This window comes from Manis javanica, chromosome 11 (genome assembly GCF_040802235.1).
Source record: "Manis javanica isolate MJ-LG chromosome 11, MJ_LKY, whole genome shotgun sequence".
NCBI classification, from domain to species: domain Eukaryota; kingdom Metazoa; phylum Chordata; class Mammalia; order Pholidota; family Manidae; genus Manis; species Manis javanica.
Genome location: NC_133166.1, coordinates 38,958,097 through 38,971,706, shown reverse-complemented (window position 1 = coordinate 38,971,706; position 13,610 = coordinate 38,958,097). Strand labels below are relative to the sequence as shown.

Below are 13,610 nucleotides of genomic sequence, written 5' to 3'. Positions count from 1 at the left end.
GAATGCTTTTGCTCTCCTTGCTTCAGCATGCCTGTATGGATCCTTACCTGCCAGAACATGTTCTGCTCCAGGAAGCCCTTTCCCTCCCTTCTCCCAAAGCCTAACTCCAAACTGTACAGCTATCTGTAAACTGGGCATGCGCCAGACTCCCTAGCACTGGTTTTCTGAAGTCCAGCCCCACACAAGGAGTTGGTTCAGTACAAAGAGTTGTCAGCTCCCAGGCCCCACCGGTCTCCTCCAACCAGCAACTGCCATGAGTCTGGGACCAATCCAGCCCTTAGGGAGCTGCAGGCCTAAGGTAAACCCAGGTCTGGGCCGGACCTCTGCCCTCCTCCTCAGCTGCCCAACCCACCAGCACAGTGTTCACACGAACACCCACCCCTATCAGCCAAGCCCAACTACCTCTCCCCACCCCACCCTGGCCAAACACTGGCAGAGGGAGCTGGCGAACCAGACTGGCAGGCCTTCCTGGGGGCAGGCAGGCCTTAAGGAACCTCAGGATAAGGAGGTGAAATGGAGGTCACCGGGGCTCCCAGAAGCCAGACAGACGTGGAGAGGAGCTGCTCTCGGCTGGGACCTAAGGGCAGTGAGTCTCGCTCTTTTGATCCCCACAACAAATGCCCCGTGAGAGCTGAGAGAGTTTTACCAGCTACAGTGATCCTTTCTGTCTTCACAGGGCTCTGCCGCTGACAGCACCCGTTTACAGGAGGTAACTACTCTGATAGACTCGGCAACAGCAGAACCAGCAGGCTCACGCTCAGACACACAGCAGCAGCTGGAAGAGCCGGGTCCAGTCCACTGCTCTGCCCCAAAGACTCACAGTGGCTGACATGGGCCGAGCAGCTCCGGGCCCTGCCGGCCTTGGGGGCTTGGACTTCAGGGCCAAGCTTCAGGGGCTTTGCAGAAGTCTGGCAGATGATGGCATTGCTGAACCTGTTCTTGACAGGCACTGTATCTCTGTGAACTTCATGACAACTCTGTTGGCAGACATCACCATTTCACAAATGAGGAAACTGAGTGTCAGTGAGGTGAAGCAACTCAACCGCCAGTAGGGTTAATTTAGCAATCCTGTTAGAACCAGGGTTTGAGACCAGGAACGACAGTTCCAGAGGCTGATTTCATAGACACTGCTCTACTGTGGCAGGAATAGCTGTCCCTGCTTCTATCCGACAGATGAAAAACCATCCAGAAATAACACGGTCCCTTTCACTATCCCACTTTTAAGTTGGACCTCTTCCCAAACTTCATTGACGGGGCTCCCTGCTGGCCTGTCAAGGGTTACAGGCTCTCCACGGTAATCATTGACTGCCACCTAATGGCACCACAATGAATGTCACATTCTATCCCTTCATCTAATGCCAAAATGCTAAAATTGCTCTTCCCATCTTCTTGCTTCAGGATCCGTAAGAATTACAGGTAAATGTTATTCCTAATTTATGAATGAGGAAATGGAGACCCAGGAGAGTGAGTTAAACAGATTATTGAAGGTATACAGTAAGTATTGTATAGAAGTTAAGGATCAGAATCCTCGATATCATTTTGTGAAAGTGTGACTTGAGTAAGACATTTTGTTATTTATTTTTGATGGACAGCTAACCACCATTGCCACAATAACAATTTTTTTCTGGCTTTATTTACTAAACAGTTCTACCTTTACCCATTAATCTCCCAATGTAGCTCTATCATATGTCAAAGTTTGGTATTTGAATAAGGCTGTTCCTGGACTCTCTTTTCTAATCCACTGGTCAATTTGTCTAGCCCTATGTCTGTACCATATACTACAGCTTCATAATAAAGTGAAGATCCTTTTTCCTTGTGCTTCATTTTCAGAAGCATATTGTCTATTCTTGATGTTTCTTTTTAAATTTAAAAGTCAGTTTATCAGACTTTCACATAATCCTATTGAGACTTGTATCAGAGTTGCATTGAATATGCAATGGAGAACTCGCAGAGAATTCATATTATTACAATGTTAAACTTTCCTACTCCTGAATATATGCTATCTCTTCATTTATGTAGGTTTCTTTAATCTCATTCAAAATAATTTTTGTAAGTTTCTACATGTAGGGTTGTATATATTTTCTTTTAAATTTATTCCTAATTACATTTTTTTATATTATACATGGTTGTCTTTTAAAATCATGTTTGGGGACCTCAGAAAGATAACAACATAGGAGATCTTGAGCTCACCTCCTCCCATGGACACCACAAATCTACAGCTACATATGGATTATTTCCCTCTGAAAAAGATCTGAAAACTAGATGAACTTGCTTCTGCACAAAAAAAGGATAAAAGGACCACACTGAGATGGGCAGGAGGCAGAGACATGGCCTCACCAAAAACCCCCACCCCCAGTGCAGTGACGTACAGTGAGGGATCTCACCAGTCCACACATCCTCAGGAGGAACCGCCACATCAGGAACACCAACCCCTGGGATCTGCTCCAAGAGACAAGCCCCCAAAATGTCTGCCTTCCAAACCAATGGGGCTGATGTCTAAGGGACTCAAGGTGCTATAGGAAGCTGAGATTTCCCTTTTAAAGGGCTCACTTGTGGTCTCCCTTGTCCGAGACACAGTGAAAAAACAGCAGTTTGAAAAGCACCCAGACTATATGTGGAGGAGATTCATGTGCTGACCTGGGGGCATGTCTGGAGGAGCAGAGGACAGTTAAGATGCCCCCTGGGGACAGAGGCCCTGGGAGATGCCATTTTTGCACTTTGCTAACACAGGTGGCTGAGCTTGGAAGCAGCGCTCTCCACTGCCCTGCTAAGACAGGTGGGGGTGGGGACGTGGCACTGTCTTGCTGAAGCCAGAGTGCAGGTAGGTGCAGCGTTCTCCCACTCCTGGCTCGGGGCCAATGCTAATGGTAGGGCATTCTCCCACTCCTTGGCTGGGGAGGAATGCTAACCACACAGCATTCTCCCACATCCCAGCTGAAGTCGGTGGCAAGTTCACAGAGGGTTGTGACAGTCTCCATCTCCCAGGGCTGGAGAGCCTGAATGGAGGTGGAGTTCAGCCTGAAGCCAGCATGTCCTTGCACAGACAAGGCACACTCCCTCTGCCTGAACCCCCTGAGTGTGCCTGCCCCCATACTGTCCAGCGGCTTAACTAAAGCCAGCAGGTGTGCACAGTCCACAAAGGGGACACTCCTGGATTGCCTGGGCCTGGTGGCCAAGGGGGTGGGCATTCCTGAGCTCAGTGGGAACAATCAAAAAGACAGTTCTTAGCAGCCACTCTCCCATGCCCTCAGCCCACCCCAATCCCCGGCACTGCACAGACAGCAGACTGAAACACAACCCCAGTCTTCCTGTGAAAAAGGCCTATTCACTTAACCTGGAGCTTCATCCTGAGTGACAGACTTCAGGTTTTCCAAACACCTGGAGGCTGAGGCGCTCCCAGGAAATCCAAGCAGGAAGACACCATCCTGCCCATCTGCTTGGCCTCCCTACAGCTTCATGAGACCCCCCCAGAAGGAATCTTGTCCCCTCATCTGAAGTCCCGATTTTTGTAACTGTCAGACGGACACCTCCTGATCTCCTGATCTAGAGGCCAGCAGGGATTAGATTGTGGCCCCACGGGACTGTATAAATTTGCATCTTTAAAAGCTGCTGCATAAGGGTCTGGCTGCCAATCAGCCTGAAACTAAGAACTCAATGCGATTCCTCCCCTTGGATCACTGACAGGTCTTGGCACACCCTTAATGTCCAGGCATATCAAGGATAAATCAGGTGGTTTAGACAATCATAAAGGTTCAAGAAACTATCAAGAATTCAGGCAAAGTTGAATGAGAGGGTTCATCACTTACACAAAGCGGCTCCTTTAAGACTAAAAGAGGTAGCTGTTTGGTCTAATACATAAGAAGCAAACACAGGGGTCAAGCAAAACAAGGAGACAGAGGAATATGTTCCAGAGACCAAGACAAAACTTCTTCAGGGAGAATGATACCTCCAGCCTTGTTCTTCCTTCTCAAGATTGTTTTGGCTATTCAGGGTCTTTTGTGGTTCCATTCAAATTTTAGGGTTATTTGTTCTACTTCTGTTAAAAATGCTATTGGAATTTTGATAGGAATTGCATTTAATCTGTAGTTTGCTTTTAGTAGTATAGACATTTTAACAATATTAATTCTTCCAATCTATGAGCATGGAATGTCTTTTCCATTTATTTGTGTCTTCTCCAATTTTATCAGTGTCTTACAGTTTTCAGTGCACAATCTTTCACCCACTTGTTAAATTTATTCCTAAGCATTTTATTCTTTTTGGTGCAATTGTAAATGGGATTTTTTTCTTGATTTCTCTTTCTGATCGTTTTTAATTAATGTATACAAATTCAACCGATTTGGGTATATTAATTTTATCCTGTGACTTTACTGAATTCATTTATTAGATTTTTGGTGGAGTCATAAACTTACAGGGTTTTCTCAAAATCCCTGATTTGAAAAGACATATGTACCCCTATATTTATCACCACATTATTTACAATAGCCAAGTGATGCAAGCAACCAAAGTGTCCATCAATAGATGAATGGATAAAGAAGATATGGTACATATACACAATGGGATATTATTCAGCCATAAAAAAAAGAAAGAAATCTTGCCATTTGCAACAACATAGATGGATTTAGAGGGTATTGTGCTAAATTAAATAAGTCAGGTAGAGAAGGACAAATACCATATGATTTTACTTATTTGTGGCATCTAAAAACAAAACAAAATGAACAAAATAGCAGTAGACTCATAGACACAGAGAAGTGACTGGTGGTTACCATGGGGGAGGGTTTGGGGTGGGTGAGTGCAGAGGGCGAAGGTAATAAAGGGGCACAAAAATTTTCAGTCATAATATAAGTTGGTCCCGGGGACAGTAGTACAGCATGGAGAATATAGCCAATGATTCTGTAACATCTTCCTATGTTGACAGATAGTAATTACACTAGTTGGGGTGAGGATTAAATAATGTGGGTAATGTTGAAACACTGTGTTGTATGCCTGAAATTAATATAAGATTGCATACCAACCATACTTCAATTAAAGAAAATTTTTTTAAAACCTTATAGGGTTTTCTATATATTGTAACATGTCATCTGTAAATAGTGACAGTTTTACTTCTCCCTTTCCAATTTGTATGCCGATGGAGGAACACCAATTCCTTGTTCTTCCGGGAGAAGCACCTGTCTGGTGAGATCTCTCCCTATTATGTGTCTCTGTACCAGAGGTCAGATTTTTTGCAAGACCACGTCTCTGACTTTCCTACCCATCTCAATATGGTCCTTTTATCCATTGTTATGCAGAGCAATTCATCTGATTTTCTGATCTTTTTTCAGAGGGAATAATCCATACGTAGCTGTGGATTTGGAGTGTCTGTGGGAAGAGGTGAGCTCAAGATCTTCCAACACCACCATCTTGGACCCCCTCTTTTTGGCACTGGGGTTTTTGTCTGTGATGTTCACTCTTTATCCCAGTGCCTACAACAGTGCCTGTCACAAAGTAGATTCAATAAGTATTTGTTGAATGAACTTATGTGATCCTTAGAGAAAGCAGAAGTTCTAACTAGGACATCTACAACATTGGTTGTCCCAAAATTTTCATTCCTAAGATCTCCCCAGGCCCATATCTTCTCTTCCCTGAGAGCATATCTGAGTGGCTGACAGATGGGAGAACATGGAATGAAGGACCAGGACCAGGTAGATAAATAAGCTTGCTCTCCCCATTGAGAAGGACCCGGCTGTAGGCTTCCCTGCCCCAACAGCCCTGGAACTCCTGTCCCCATGATCCCCTGACCGTCTGAGGAAGTTAGCCCCGGCCTGAGCAAGAGCAGTTTGACCTGGAAGGCAAAGGAATGGAAAGAAAAGAATTCGGTAAGCCTTTAATTTCCCTCTCCTCTATTCCAGACCGACTCTGAAATGAACTTCTGGCCATCTGGCTGGGGAGATCCCTGTAGAGGCTGCTCCTCGTTTAGTATTATCAAGAGTCTAAGAGGCCGTGTGGCTTCCCATGCAAGGGCAGTGGTAAGAAGGCCACAGGACTCTCACGAGAGCGTCTCCTGTTACCACCCTCCTTAGGTCTCCCCGGACTGACTTCTCTTTCCCTTTCTGAAGCCTTGTCAGCTTCTCCCAGCCAGTTATCCTTGATCTGTTTCCTCCAGCACCCCATGGCTGGGCCACCAGAAGTCAACTGTCATTCTGATTACTCAGCCAGAGTCTTCCAGCCCTGGTCAAAAACAGACAAGAAATTGATGAAGCCCACTCTTCAGTGGGGTTTTTATAGAAAGAATCCTGTAACCTATTGACTTTGCTGCCCCCAACCTCAACCCAAGTGCATTCTGCCTCCACTTTCCTGGACCCCCATATGATTCTCTATGTCACAGTGGCCTGCTCCCCATTCCCTCAATACACCACTTCCCAAACTGTACAGGGACTGAGAAACTAATCTAAGCCAACTATAGACGAGCTCCATTTCCCACAAGGGCTGTGCTCTTTCAATGTCGAGTGAATCGTACAGTGGACTTTATCCTCTCAGATATTATTTGTCTTCATTTGTTTGCTCTTCTACTGAGAGATGTTTCTCACAGTTAAGCTTTAAGAGTTTTCTGACCAGAGTGATTTCCCAATCCATATCTTTCCAAGCCATCTATTCAGTCATTTACTCACTCATGCTTGTAGACACAAATGACTGCACTTAAAACAATAACAACTAACAACATTTGCTGAGCATTGGCTCAGGCAGTGTCCCAGGTACTGGGACTCAAAGTCACGTTCATTATTCTCAAAGAGCTCACAGTGCAATAGGAGAGAAATTTGTCCTCAGATGCTTAAAGTACTATGTGATAAATGCTTTAATATGGACGTGTTTGTGGCTATGTGAGCAAAGGACAGACCAAAATTAAATCAGTTTTAGCAAAAATGGTACATTACTGGTTCAAATAACTGAAACCCACAAAAGAACCTGGCTCCAGGTATCGTGGGATCCAGAGTTCAAAAATCACCATCAGGATACCCCCTTCCTCTGGTTTCATTTCATCTGCTTGACTTTCACCTGCTGGTGTTATCTGCATGGAGCAGAATGAGAAGAGGCCCAGATACAGAGATGAGCCCCACCCTCCCAAAATACAGCTGCAAGCTCATGTGGTAAAATCAGTTAAATGTGCACACACATAGACACACACTCTCTGTCTCTCTCTCTCACACACACACATTCTACAAACAAAACTGTTCTTTATAGGGACTTTCTAAGTGACATTGCTCTGTATTTCCAACTCTAATGGAAAGAATTCAAAACACAAAATTTGGGGCCCTGGAGAGGAGCCTAGATTAATGAGTATGTCACAATAATGAAAAGGGGGAACCTCTGGGCATCACTGAGGACCTGATCGGTGAGAGTCATCCTGGGACCATGTTCGGCCCTAGAGCCTGCGCAAGGTCTCCAATCTTCTTGGTGCAAACTATCCAAGGGAAGGAGAGGAGAAAGAGAAGTCTCCATGGGCAGCAGGGATTTCTTAGTTTTAGATTGATCACAACTGGAAAGCATCTCATTTTATAGATGAGGAACTAAGACCAAACAGTTTCCGTGATTAAAAATTATCAAATTGGAAATACACTACATATTACAAAACAGCATAAATAGTTGAATATTTTGTGTGCATATATCAAAGTATTCATGCAGTTGTTTCTGTGTGGAAATATGACTAGAGATTTATATTTTCATCTATACCCATTTATTCTCCTCTCTGCAGCCTAAGAGACTTTTCTGAAGCACAGAGCTGATCAAGTTATTTTCTTTCTTAAATTCCTTAAATGGATCCCTTTTGCTCTCAGAGAGAGATTTGTATTTCTTATTATGGCTACAAGTCTGCATGATCCAGCAGGGATGGAAGATAGAGTCTTAGGACCACCCAAAGGTAGGAAGTCAGCAAGGCACCCCATGAAAAATTGGGACTTCAAAAGACTAAGCCTTTAGTGTAACTCCCATTAGTGAGACATAAAACCACTGGGAAATTGCTTAACCAAGCTTAGCTCTGTCTGGGTGAAGAAAAATCCTCTCAAGATATATAGCCACAAATCAGTATCACGCTGTGGTCCAAATTCACACAACCTGTGAATCTCCCTGAAACTTCAAATTACAGAGGAGATTTCTGGGGACATCCCAATAGATGAAAGTCATGCTGGGATGTTCCCCTATCAACTGGCAAAAGAAAATACAAGGTCTCTCTGGGGCAACTCAACTGTAATTCAGGTCTCAGAGAATTCTCACAAATCCAGTCTCAAGGAAGGTGAGCAGCTCACAATCAAAAACCACAACATCCAAAGAAACAATGCACCACATCAAAGTGACAAAAGAGACAGTAGATAGTAAAATTGACATACATGGACTTTGGCACTGGAATTATCAGGCAGAGAATTATAATACTGCTGTGCCTGATAGGGCTAGAGACATGAAAGAGAATTGACAACATGAGCCAGCATCAAGAGACTAAAAACTGATCAAGGAATTTTAAAAACAAAATTTCAAGTAGAACGTCTAGAAATGAATAGTATAAAATTTGAATGTAAAATTCAGCAAATGGATCGAACAGTTTAGATGCAGTAGAGAAGAGCCCCAGAAGCTGCATCTGTAATCACCCAGGAAGCTGCCTAGGAGACAAAGAGATGGAAAATAAGAAAGAGAAGTTAAGAGACACAGAATATAGAAAAAGAAACACTAACATATGTTGAATGAAACTTCCAGAAAGAAAGAATAAAAATCATCGTAAGAGCTAACAAGTGTGTAGTATTTACTGTGGGTTAAGTACCTCCAGACAAACATACTAAGTAAGTAATCATGTCATCCCCACTTTACAGTGAGGGACCTGAAACATAGAGGGGTCACAACATTTGTCTAAGGTCACACAGTGACATCAAGCAGCCTGGCTCCAGGGTTTGTGTTCTTAACCACTACGCAATACTTGAAGAGGGAACAGCAGAGAATTGTCCAGAAATATTAAATGACAATAATCCAGAAATCCAGGAAACTCCACAAACCCCAAATATGTGAAAAAGAAAAAAGATGTGAAGAAGAACGCCACTCGGCCCACTTTGATGAAGGGATGCCACACCACAGAAGCAGGAAAGCTCTGAGGAAGAAAGAAGGCAGATCTCTGCCTGCGAAGGCCAGCTTGACCGCTGGTGACTGTCCCGGAGGGACACAGTGGTAGGCCTCCAGGGTGCTGGAGGAAAGTCTCCATCACCCTGCCGAGCTCTGCCTGGAAGAACCACCTTCAGAAAATGAGAAGTGAAACCAGGACATTGTCAAGCAGAGAAAAAAGGGAGCACTTCCCACCCACAGACTCTCACGAAAGGAACTTCTGAAAAATGTGTTTTGAGGAATAGAAGGGATGAGATGTAACATGGGAAGCTGAGCAAAAACATTGATGATCATGGGGATATATTTGAACAAACCCTGTTTAAAACAATAAGTATTTAATTTCTGGGGTGGGAAGGGAACAGAGTCAAAATAAAATACTGGAGCACAGTAGGTGGGAGGAAGGAAGCAGAGGTTACGGCTTGTTGTTGTAAAGGAGGTCTTGTTGTAAAGGTCTTGATGTTGTAAAGGAGGATGGCAGCCTTTTGGAGACAGTGGTACTGGGGTTTGTCCTCTGCCTCAAAGTACAAGGCGGAGGAGGGAAGTGGGGCTGACATACAACCTGCGGGTTGATGCTTGTGTCCAGGCGCAGGGCTACGACTGGACTGCCAGAAAGGAAGGGGCACATCTTCCTTCACACAAAGGCAAGGTCGGGACTGCACAGTGATCAGCTCAGAAAGGGCACCCTCTCCTCATTTGCATGAAGGGGCTAGAAGTAGCCTCCTTCACAGGTCAAAAATACCGACTGCCCTTAGATTTGACATAAGTGCGTTAAATAGCTCTGGTGATTGCCTGGAAAATAGAAGATAAAACGTCCAGACAAGTTGAGTGGAAAAAAAAATCCTCTCTGAAGCCAGTTGCCTTCTGGGCAGTACAGAAGAATTTCCTACTCTTCTGTTTCTCGATTAAATCTCTTTAAAAGGGGAAGATTTAGAGAACTTGCTTCTGATAAACTGAAGATTTTAATAACTGTTAACGAGACGTTCCCGGTTGCAGTAGTGTCCCTTACTTGTGTGGGTCTGTGTGCAGAGGCTCAATGTGAGCAGCTGCCCCCTTCCAGGCAAAGCTTTGCTGTGAGTGCCAAGCACAGGAGAGCACCCCTTTCCTCAGGCACTTTCAAACACACGCTATCAAGCTTTTGGATATTGGAAAATATGAAGGCGGAAATATCTCAGTAGAGTTTCAATGACCCGTTCTCATCAGGAGCACATGCTAGCACTTTTTCTCATGTTCAGACACATGGGTTTCCCAGGAACTGAGCTGGCCATTTTTATATTAGGTTGTTAGGGTTCTTAGCAATGTATAAGATACATATGTACACCTATATATTATGTTATATATTTATAACATATAGTTATGTAATATATAGTTATATATGTTTGATATATATATGTGTGTGTGTGTGTGTGTGTGTATATATATATATATATACACATATATATATTTAGGTTTTTGTCCAAGATACACATTATAAATATTTTTTCCAGTTTGTTGTTTGGCTTGCTTACGGTGGCATTTTCTATGCAGAAAAATTATTTTTGTGTGGCTTTTTTTTTATATCGTTAATGTACAATTACTCAATTACTTGAACAATATTATAGTTACTAGACTCCCCCTATTATCAAGTCCCCCCCATGTATCCCATTACAGTCACTGTCCATCAGCGTAGTAAGATATGATAGAGTCATTACTTGCCTTCTCTCTGTATACTGCCTTTCCCATGTCCCCCCACCCCACAGCTACATTATGTGTGCTTATCTTCATGCCCCATTTTCACCCTTATCCCTCCCTTCCCACCCGTCTTCCCCAGTTCCTTTCCCTTTGGTAACTGTTAGTCCATTCTTGGGTTCTGTGAGTCTGATGCTGTTTTGTTCCTTCAGTTTTTTCTTTGTTCTTATACTCCACAGATAAGTGAAATCATTTGATACTTGTCTTTCTCCGCCTGGCTTATTTCACTGAGCATAATACCCTCTAGCTCCATCCATGTTGTTGCAAATGGTAGGATTTGTTTTCTTCTTATGGCTGAATAATATTCCATTGTGTATATGTACCACATCTTCTTTATCCATTCGTCTACTGATGGACACTTAGGTTGCTTCCATTTCTTGGCTATTGTAAATAGTGTCGTGATAAACATAGAGGTGCATCTGTCTTTTTCAAACTGAGCTGCTGCATTCTTAGGGTAAATTCCTAGGAATGGAATTCCTGGGTCAAATGCTATTTCTATTTTTAGTTTTTTGAGGAACCTCCATACTGCTTTCCACAATGGTTGAACTAGTTTACATTCCCACCAGCAGTGTAGGAGGGTTCCCGTTTCTCCACATCCTCACCAGCATTTGTTGTTGTTTGTCTTTTGGATGTTGGCCATCCTAACTGGTGTGAGGTGATATCTCATTGTGGTTTTAATTTGCATTTCTCTGATGATTAGCAATGTGAAGCATCTTTTCATGTGCCTGTTGGCCATCTGAATTTCTTCTTTGGAGAAGTGTCTGTTCAGCTTCTCTGCCCATTTTTTTAATTGGCTTATTTGCTTTTTGTTTGTTGGGGTGCGTGAGCTCTTTATGTAATTTGGATGTCAACCCCTTATCAGATATGTCATTTATAAATATATTCTCCCATACTGTAGGATGTCTTTTTGTTCTATTGATGGTGTCCTTTGCTGTACAGAAGCTTTTCAGCTTGATATAGTCCCACTTGTTCATTTTTGCTTTTGTTCCCCTTGCCCGGGGAGATATGTTCATGAAGAAGATGTTCATGTTTATGTCCAAGAGATTTTTGCCTATATTTTTTTCTAAGAGTTTTATGATTTCATGACTTACATTCAGGCCTTTGATCCATTTTGAGCTTACTTTTGTGTATGGGGTTAGACAATGATCCAGTTTCATTCTCTTACATATAGCTGTCCAGTTTTGCCAACATTTGTGTGGCTTTTTAAATCAATGTTTTTAGTTATGGCTTCTGAGATTTCTGTCATGTTTAAGGAAGACCTTCCCCAATCCAAGGCTACAAAAGAATTTTCCCATATTTTCTCTAAATTCTTTGTGCTTTCTCTATTTATTTTTAAATATACAGTCCACTTGAAATTTGGTGTATTTCAAATGGTGTAAGCTGTAAGGTATGATCCTTATGTATTTTACCCTGGATGGTTTCTCACTTGCTCTACGACATTTATAAAATAGTTCATCTCCACCCCCTTCCCATGTGAAATAGCCCTTTTGTCATATACCAAATTCCATATGAATTTGGTTTGATTCCTGAGGCTTTCTACTCTGCTCCATCATTCTCTCTGCCTGCTTCTGTGTGAGCACCACACTGTTGTATTCATTGAGGCTTTAGAATGTGTTCCAATATCTGATAGGGCTGAGGAGCTCTCATTGCTTTTTTTTTTTCCTCCAGAAATAGTTGAGGATTCACTTTATTATATCTTCTTTATTCTCTCGTATATAGGAAAGCTATTGTTTTCTGTAATTTTGTACCCAGCCACCTTTCTGAACTATCTTTCTTTATGGTCAAGTTTCTCTGTTGACTGGGGTTTTCCAGGTATATGGTCACACCAACTGCTATTCCCTCTAAACCCACCCCTTCAATCTTCCAGCCTCAGTATCCCCCTGAACCATGCCTGTCAAGATCAGCAATGACGCTATATTGCATATCCCAAGGTCAGTTCTTAGTCTTCATCTTACTCAGTCTCTCGAGGAGGATTGTGCTGTTGTTCATTCCCACCTTCTAGAACCAGCTTTTCAGTTCAGTCTCTAGGGTACAATGCTCTCCACCTTGACTCCTTCCTTAGTAGCTGCTTCTTACTGCTGTGTTGGCTGAGTCCTCCTCTTCTTCCAGGTCTCTGGAGGTTGAAGGCCCTTATGCTGAGTCTTAACACTCCTCTCCATCACACTCGTGCCCAGAGTGAGCTCAGCCAGCTCCTCTGGAATGCAAGTTGCATGTTAGTCATCACTGCATCTGCCCTGTGTGGAACAGTGCCTGGCACAACACAGGCACATAATAGTGCCATGTAAATGAACAAGTGAGTGCATACATTTTTCTGATTGTCTTAATTCTTCATAGTTACCTTTTTAAAGGAAATACCAAGTAACTCAATTTGGCTGCAGCATGGGCTCAGTAAAGGAAGTCATAGGAGCTAAGGCTTAACATATTGGCTGGATCTAGATCATCTGAAAATAATCTAGCTAAGAAATTTCATGATGGAGAGGGAGAAAGGTGGCAGTGTGTGGGGCATGCTAAATTCCTTATTTTTTATAAGGGGATGTGATACCGATAAATCAAAAATACAAATGTAGTTTTGTGATACAAAGCTGTGATGTTAACTTCTAAAACAAGTAAGAATGGTAACCGGACATATTGGCTGCTACTGGGGAATGAGACTAAAAGAGACTCTTTCCTTCTACACACCTCAGTGTCATTTGAAAGAAAAATAATATACATAAATTAGTTCTGTGATTAAATTTTAAGAGATCAAGTGTGCCATTCTAGGCAGAGTGTTG

General features: G+C 42.9%; 1 long non-coding RNA gene across 1 annotated transcript; it reads left to right on the top strand.

Moving 5' to 3' along the window:
- The first annotated feature begins 304 nt into the window (after positions 1 to 304).
- LOC118973980 (uncharacterized) lies at positions 305 to 1,823 on the top strand. Its single transcript, XR_005063547.2, has 2 exons — positions 305 to 586; positions 677 to 1,823. It is a non-coding gene; the product is annotated as an uncharacterized lncRNA (long non-coding RNA).
- The last annotated feature ends 11,787 nt before the right edge of the window (positions 1,824 to 13,610 follow it).